Below are 9,682 nucleotides of genomic sequence, written 5' to 3' on the forward strand. Positions count from 1 at the left end.
AGATCACTAAAGGGTTCATGCGTCTACTATGGAAAGGAGTTCCATTTATATGGGATGACTTCGCGCAGCGGTCGTTTGATGCTTTGAAAAAAGCATTAGTCTCTGCCCCGCTTTTGAGTCCACCGGATTATGGTAGGGACTTCCTTTTATATCTCGCTGCGGCAGAATCAACCATTGGTATGGTTCTAGTTCAGAAGGACGATGCTCTTGCCGAGCACGTCATTTATTATTTGAGCCGAGGCTTAATAGGCCCTGAGCTTCGCTATTCTTCGGTTGAGAAGTTGGCCTTGGCAGCTGTCCATGCTGTCCAACGGCTCCGTCATTATATTTTGCTACGTAAAACTTTTGTCTTAGCGGCAGTCAATCCATTTCAATTTGTCCTCAGTAGGCGAGTGATTGGGGGCAAATATAATAGATGGATAGTCATTTTTCAAGTTCGATCTTGAGTTCTTGTCTGCCAAATCTAAGAAATCCATGGTTTTTGCGGAACTTATCTCGGAGCTACCTTTTGGAGATGATATTGTTTATGAGGAAAGTTTACCCGACGAACATATATTCCTCATCTCTGCACAAGACCCTTGGTATGGAGATATCATTGTTTATCTCCAGACTTCAAAGTGCCCCTCTACTTTCTCCAAGGATGAACGTCGCAAATTACGTCACCTGGCAAAAAAATATGTTATTGTTGGTGACACATTATATCATCGAGGGGTTGACTCAATCCTCCGGTGTTGTTTAACCTTAGAGGAAGTAGAGTCCGTGCTCAATGATTGCCACAGTGGAGCTTGTGGTGGTCATCTATCAGGGCTTGCTACAGCCCAACGCATCTTACGTGCCGGATATTTTTGGCCTTCACTTTTTAAGGACTGTGTGGAAGAAGTCAAACACGGCCACCCATGTCAAATTTTTACTCGCAAGATGCGTGCGCATCCAGCTCCTCTTTTCCCCGTTGTCACTGTCGGTCCCTTTACTAAGTGGGGAATTGACTTTACGACTTGTAATCCGCCTTCAGCGGCGAATCACAAGTACATTATCGTGGCTGTAGACTACTTCACGAAGTGGGCTGAGGCCATGCCTACTTATAAGAATGATAGTGACACGGCAGCTTTGTTTCTTTTCAATCAGATCATCTCAAGATTCGGTATCCCAAAGGAGATTGTCACTGACCATGGCAGTCATTTCCAGAACCAACTGATGTCTGAATTGGCTCGTAAATTAGGTTTCCGTCAGGAGCATTCGTTATTATCCTCAGGCCAATGGGCAGGTCGAGGCAGTTAACAAAACTCTTAAGACGATACTCCAATGGACAATCGATAAAAATTGATCCAATTGGCACATTATGTTGTATCTGGCTCTATGGGCATACCGAACCTCCATCAAAACGGCTACTGGTTTTACACCTTTTTAGTTGGTTTATGGGATGGAATCCATCTTCTCAGTTGAATGTGAAATTCCATCTCTTAAGTTCACTGTCGAACTCCTTCCAGAGACTTCGAGTCTCGAAGAGCACTTAGTTCACTTGGAACATCTCGATGAGCAGCGTCGAGACGCCGCCAAGATGAATGAGGCTCATAAGAAAAGGGTTAAAACGCAGTATGATAAGTCTGTCCGTCCTCGAGTCTTTTCTGAAGGTGACCTTGTCTTGGTCTACGACCAAGATAAAGACACCTTGGGGGCAGGCAAATTTAGGCCTATGTGGTACGGTCCTTTCATTGTTAAACGAGTTTTAGAAAAAGGGTCGTATGAGTTAATCGACTTTGAAGGGAACAAGCTGGCGGAGCCCCGAAATGGGCTCTACCTAAAGAAGTACTTTGCTTAGTTCAGGCCAGGCAATGACTTCTTTGTACTTTATGTATATATTTATACATATATCGTCGAGCGTTTTCTGATATCAGTGCTTTTTGGTCTGCTGTGGCAGGTGCTGATGGATGATTTGGTCTATTTTGGGTTCGCCGATGGTGCTAGTCGACACACCCGGAATCTTGCTTCCGCAGCTTGGGAACTTTATTATCCAACTGGTCAATTGATGGTATCAAGAGGCGTGTGTATCGGTCCTGCTTCAAACAATATGGCCGAGTATACAGCTGTTATCAATTTATTATCCGAGGCAATCTCTTATGGGATCGACTCGTTGGTAGTATATCTTGATTCTCAATTGATAGTGTCTCAATTAAATAACATTTATCGGGTTGGGAATCCATTATTATATCACCAATATTTAAGGGTGAGGTTGTTGCAAAGATCATTCATTTACATTAATTATTTGCACATTCCAAGATCTCAAAATTGGTTAGCTGATTCTATCGCTAATCAAGCATTAGACTGGCATATCAATCATTCATCATCATAAAATCATACATCAAAAAGTCAAACTGTATATATATATATATATATATATATATATATATATATATATATATATATATATCATAAAACGCCTCGAGTGTACATATGTGTGTCCAAAAATATACAAAATTGGGACTCAAATGCCCATAATCATGTCAGGCATATCTAACGCCTCGGCTCAGGATGAGCGTCTAAGTATGTCACTATAGCGTTGGCCACGCGCCGAAAGACGCGAACCCAGTCACGTGGCATGCCAACCACATGACGCTGCATATCCGGAGGAAGGTCCTCTATCTCGGCCATCGGTACTCGGCAGCTCAGTCTCGCCAAGTGTCGTTGGACGTTGTTCAGGGTCCGTTCCGTATCCGCAACCGCCTCTTCGGCTCCTCGGCCACGCCGTCCATGCCGCGGGAATCCATCTGGTCATACAGGCGCAATGTCTGGAACATGATCATCATATTAGTCATTTGAATCTCATCAAAAAATATTTTTCAAAATTCATCATTATATTTGAAAAATCAAAAAAATCATAAAATAATAAAAAATTCTTACCAATCTCGCCCCATGCTGCATCTGGTGGTAACACTAGATTAGGATCTCCTCGGAAATCCAGCCCAGCATAGGGGTAGTCATCCACGGCGATGATCTGCTGCTCCCACCAAGCAAAGAAGTCATCGTCAAATGCATTCCTTGGGACTTCCCCACCCCCCAGGCATTTCATCAAGTCAACCCACCGGCCCATGCGTGGATCACGTGGACTACTGATGGCAACTGCTACCCTGGGGTGGAGTGCGGGAACCTTCTCGAAGAAGAAAGTGCACAAGATGGTTCCGAACCCAAAGTTCTTGGTTTTTTCCCTCCTGATAGAAGTGAGTTGTTCCTTCATGTTGGAAAGAAGAGGAGTACACAAGTCAAACACAGTAGTGAGACAGTCCACTGCCACGCTCATGGTTACTCGTGACGCCTGATGTAGTGAGGATGATCTGTTCACTCGAGTTATGGTGAACAAGATTATCCTGAGTGACAAACTCGCCACATGTGGAATAGAGATCTGGTTCCCGACCTTCCGATGACCCGGGCAGTAAATCTGTACATAGTCATCTACACTGAGGCTATTCCGTGTCCTGCCCCGGGAATGTACTACCTCTCCCCTTTGGGAAAGGCCCGTGATAAAATATATGTCTTCCACTTCTATCCTGAGTGGCATCTAATCAATCACAAATGCTTCCTCATCGACATCCCAATAATCAATGAGCCTCTCGAGCAGACGCGTGTTTGCTTTCATATTTGGAAATTTGAAGAATTTAAGCAACTCGCATCCCCGTAGGGCATCTAATGCCTCATCATTGCCCATAACTTCATTATCCACGGCTGAGTGCTCTCTTTCATGCCATGTGATAGTCATCCTGGAAGAAAAAATCATTTTCATCCGTTAGTTTTGTTTATAAAAATAGTTCGCTGCGCACACGCGGGTTCCTATATACACAGTCGCGTGTAGGGCCGTCGTATACGCGAGTTCAATATTTCCAGCCCACGTGTACGCCGCGAAGGAATTTTTTGCAAAAATCCAACGGTAAAACATCAACTAAAATTCCTAAAAACTATCACAATTAGTTGCAAGATAAGTTTGAGGCTTACCTGGAAGTTTTCGGCAAGTTTGAACGGTTGAATTGATCACAGGGAAGTTTGCTCCTTTTGCTCCACAATTTTTGCTCTCCAAGTCAAATGGTGAAAATGGTGAGTCAAAAATGCCTTTTATAAGTTTTGAAAATGCAAATTTTTTTCAAAATTTTATTTTTTTTGGCCTCATGTGACTTTTAACTTGGGAGCTTGGAATGTCGAATTTGGTTTGTTTTCAGGACATTTTGGACATTTTTCGACAGTTCGAGACGGTTCCATGACCGCTGACCCGTCATGGAAGGTATCGTGTTTTCACTGGCATATAGGTTAGGGACACCATTTTTCCGTTGCATTATGCATACTAGCCTCCATATGACCGATACATCTGCCGTAGGGTCCACCCCATCATGTTATGGTTAGTAAGCCATTTTCACTCGCCGATTCTTTAAATCATGACACGATGGTAGAGCCATCCCTTTACATGGGCATCGTAGTTATCACCTCACTGACATTTGTTGCCCATGCTGCTTCGTTTTGAGTAGGCTCGGGAGTCCTCTGTAGTCCCGCCATGACTTATGCATTGAAGACTCATTCCTCTTTCCTTCTTCGCTTCGTTCTGGCCTTATACCCTAGAGGCTCCTATGTGTGTTGAGTTGTACTTCTGCATTGCATGTTGACCATTTGCACCTTTTGGCCTAGAGCCGGCTTCACTTGGAATCGTGTTTAAGCCAACTTTTGACCATGACATCTGCAAAATCAACCTTGCATACCTTTGACTTCTGCAGCTTGACATACCCTGATCCGTGGAAGGAACATACCTCTGAGTGTCACTGACCAGTTTTCACCTCCCTGCATTGAGCATAGGAATGTTCCTTTCCCAGGAACTAGATCATCTGTTTCATCGACACTCGTTCTTTCCACTATACCATAGAATTATTTTATTCTTTTTTCGGCTTAACAGAAAAAGAAAAAAAAATTAAATATTCCAAAAAAGAGCGGGAACAGGGACATTATTTCCATTTATTGTTGGCAGCTAGAGTCAGTCGTGTCGCCCTTGAACAAAGCACTCAAAACAAAGTCTCCTCCGCATGGGTGGGATTTAGTTTGACTTAGGTATGCCATAACCTTGTTATTGAGTCAGTTCTCCCCCGATTGGTTATCTCTTCCAATCATATGGAGGGTTCATTCATGCCTCCTGCATGGCGAACTTATACAGAGTCATCATATGCTGCCACAAAGTCACATTGAGTCGTTCTTTTGTTCAAGGGAAGTTAGCCTGAGTCGGCCTTTCTGCGGTGTCTCTTGACTCATTTTTCAGTCGGCCATCCCTGGTTGTCAGTATCATGTCTATCATCACATCAGCTATATTGGTCCTTTACTCGTGCCGGTTTGAGAAGGTCCCCATTAACTTCTTGCTGGCGGGTCTTGTCCTTATCGACGACGACACCTTGCTCTGAGGACCGACCTAGAGCCGCACCCTGGCCCTATTTTCATTATTGATAGGTCACCTTGTGCTCAGCATCGATCAGTATCATGGGTCTTTGACTGAGTGGTTTCCCTTGTGTTCGACATCAGCATACATTATCACACGTTGGGATTCGTGCAGTACCTTGGTTTCCATTTGACCCTATTGGTGGATACCTCACCTCTGTGTCAGCTTTCATTATTGGTTGGTTCAGAGGGTTTCTGTCGTGCGCTAGCCACATCTTGTGTACGCCGGAAACGTACTTTGGTTGGGTTACTACATCTTTTTCGTTCGATTCCTTCCACATTATTGGCCTACGGGTTACACTCGCGCTAGATTGATGGAGGATGCCTTAATGCCTTCCTTCTAGCAGATATTTCCCTATCGACTCCGACTCATTGCTCTGGGGCAAAGATCTAGAGTCCATTTGGCACTACCTTGGGGTTTGCAGTCATTAGTGGCAGATTCCTCGCTATCGACAGTGGGAAACCATCATTGTCTCCTGATCGATAGATTCTTACAGGTGTTCGACTTCAACTCATCTATTCACACTTGTTAGATTGTACTGGGTACCTTGATGCTCATTATAATTATCGGTGAGTAGTCTCGTGTTTGTTAATGGTATACATCAATGACCGGTAATCAAACGATTTCTCACATGGTCGACTTTAGATCATTTATTCCCATGGTGTAGAAATGTACCACGGCGGTCGGTGAAGACCTCAGGTTGTATCAGCATTCATTGGTTCACTTGACAGTTGCTCCTGTTGCTGCTAGTTGATACCACTCCACCTTATATGTTGCAGTCAGTCATGGCGACATTCTATATGCTGGCACCTGAGTTTGCAGTGTAGTACCATCCTATTCCATCATGTTCAGTTGGTACCTTTTGGGATCAGTCTTTGATATCAGTGATCCGTTGCATCTTTCAGCATCATTGACAGTCGTATATGTGATATTCGGACATGTACTTGCTCCTTATGAGAAGATGATCCATTATGTATCTTCCAGTCATTTATACTTGTATACTTAGTGGATCCGCTTGTACTTGATATGCGGACATGCTTTACTTTTTCTGAGCATGGGTATGCCCGCCTCAGACAGTGTTTATTTCTGATCTCCTTTTGGTGGCTTGGCAGGCTGAATTCTGGTGAAGTCCTCCTCAGTTTCTCGACAAGGCTTCCTTTCCATGTACTTACATAATATATTTCGGCCATCATGTTCCCCTTCTGACCTCATATATTAGGGGCATCTGTTATAGCTCCAAATCTCACTCTTATGGTTTGTGATGCTGCACTCATGGCCTAGGGCAACCCCTCCTTCCAGACCTGGTCCTAAAATTTAAAAAACAGTGTTTTATCCCTTATACGCGACATTGCCCTGAGTTAAACGCGTGTACACGCGGGTCTGTGTATACCCAACCCGCGTGTATGTATTAAAACACTTAAAAAAATAAATAATTCCTTATTTTTGGGCAGAGATCACGGGTTTTACCTGCTGACCACCTGTTAGTGCCCGTGGCCCAACTGTTCCCAACCAACTCCTAACTAAAAAACTACTTTGGAGATGGTATAAAAAGACATCAAAAGGAAGGCCTAAGGGAGAGAAAAAAGAGAGCAAGATTATTATGCTGAGATTTTCCCCTTAGACCAGGTCTGAAGTCCTTGGTGCCAAGGATAATTTTAGGGGCGAATGTTCACCCTTTGGCGAAATTAAGGGGTTTTAATTTTTTAGTGGGCGAATATTTTGTATCATAGTACATTTTTACAAATCACCTCAAATAGCCCACCTTATTTTAAGGGAGAGGGTAAAAAAGGTAAATTTAGCCCTTGAAATTAGGAGTTACAACCTTCCATTCGCCCATTTCCAAGAATAGGTTTTACTTAAGTGAATCCATTCGCCCATTTTCAAGAATAGGTTTTATTTAAGTGAATCCTATGGGCCAAATACCATATTTATAAAAGAGGTATGGTAAATTAATAAAAATATAAATAAATGAGAGGTATGGTAAATAAATAAAACATTTTTTATATTTACTCCATAAGTCACCTGGTGTAAACAAATAAAAATATAAGTAAAGTAGAGGTATGGTAAATAAATAAAACATCTTTTTATACTTACTCAAAAGGTATGGTAAATAAACAAAAATATAAATAAACTAGACGTATGGTAAATAAATAAAACCTCTTTTTATATTTAGTCCATAACCCTCGTTCTATTTATGAAGGCTCAAGAAAGAGGTTTTATTTAAGTGAATCCTCTGGGCCAAATACCATATTTTTAACAGAGGTATGGTAAATTAATAAAAATATAAATAAACGAGAGGTATGGTAAACAACTTAAACATTTTTTTTATATTTACTCCATAAGTCACCTTATATTTACGAACACTCAAAAAATGGGTTATATTTAGGTGAAACCTATGGGCAAAATACTATGGGACAAATACCATGGACTAGATTGTTATTAATACCATGCAAAAAACCATTATTAACCCTAATATTAGAATTAATAAAAATAAAAATGGCACATGGTATTGACCCATGGTATTCACCAAAATGGCACATGGTATTGACCCATGGTATTCACCTGGAATGTAGCCTATTTAAATGGGGGAATTAAACTAGCATAGATCCAACTTTACTCTGGATCTACTAACCCCTGAGAGGTATCAAATATCGTGATATGCAAACTAGCGTAGAGTGAAAAAATATTTGATCCTCTTGGGGCTTAGTCAAGAGTAAAAATGGATGTTGTAATTTAATGTAGGTTAAACATTTTAGCTTGGTTAAAATAAAAAATAAAATAAAAATCAATTATTAATTTTATTAATTTTTATAAGTTACTAATAGTAATTTTTAAGCTCCAGGTTTATGATAACCCATGGTATTGAACCATGGTAATACCATGGTATTCATGTGAGCATAGACTATTTAAAGGGGAAATTCTATCATCTTAGATCCATACAAAGTTTTATTATTTAGTGAAAGACTCGCAAAGATCTTACACGATTTTATAATTGAGTAAAATATTCGCCATGCCTGGTGAGAGATTCGCCAAAAAAATATATATACATATTATATTATTGATAAAATCGCCTTCCATTTTTCCTATATACCATGGAGATTCGCCCATTTATTATATTTATAAATTTAGGGGGGGTTCTTAAAATTTTCCCTGCTTGGTGCCTTCTGCACTTCCCCCATTTTGCATAGGAAACCCTTGTTTCCATGTGTATTGGTGATCATTCATCCTTCATATCACCATTGAGTAAGACTTGGAAGGAGCTCTTGTTGGAGGCTTGAGGTTGGAACGAATCCGGGAGGAAGATTTGCTTGGAGCCTGCTGAAGGTGTTTCAGGTGAAATCTTTCCGTTATATGTACTTTACTTGCCTTTATATAAAGAAACACGTCTTGGTTCCCGAAACAATCTTTCTTTGTGCTTATGAGATTCTTGTCTTGAATTCTTATGCAAGTAGTTACTTAAAGATTTTTATAACTAACTTTATAGCATGAAGATGGTTTATGTATAAGTATTTGTCCATGTACTGCTGTGTTCTTTGATTTGTTTGTTTTACAGGTCAAAGGAGAAGAAGGGAACTCCAAGAAGGGTTTGGACCCTAAAGGCCTTCTCGAACGTAGGATAATGGCTGTGTGTGTGTTTCTTTGAATAAGCAATTTTCAGTCTGGTAGAGTCTTCTTATTAATGGCTAAGACTTAAAACACTATTTTCAATGATGATTGGGGCTATGCCCTTCCCTATGTATATAGTTTCTTTTCTTGGTTGTTTGTTTCACTGTTGATAATATCGGCGATATTAGGAAATATCGCGATATTTTCGGCAAAACGATATATCGCCGAGAAAATATCGCGATATTTTCTGTTTTGAAAATATCGCGATATTTTCAAAATATCGGAAAATATCGGCAAAATATCGGCTATATTTAAAAATTTGAAAAATTTATTTTTTATGCTTGCCGATATTTGCCGATATTTTGCCGATATTTTCGCTGATATTGCCGATAAGATATTTTCTGGACCCTCGCCGATATTTTGCCGATACCGATATTTTCAACACTGGTTTGTTTATTTGGTCTTGTTTTTTTTCGTTGTGATTGTCATGCATGAACGTGGTTTTCAACTTTTTAACGTGTAGCTGAATTGAAAAGAGTCTTGTGACACCACAACATTTGGCTAACTTGTGTCCTCCTTCTTTGTTTTGGGTCACGTATTTTGGTTGATGAAGTTCCG

The sequence above is a fragment of the Pinus tabuliformis genome, chromosome X (genome assembly GCF_031772625.1).
Source record: "Pinus tabuliformis cultivar Carrire ecotype Pingquan chromosome X, CPIR1, whole genome shotgun sequence".
NCBI lineage: Eukaryota > Viridiplantae > Streptophyta > Pinopsida > Pinales > Pinaceae > Pinus > Pinus tabuliformis.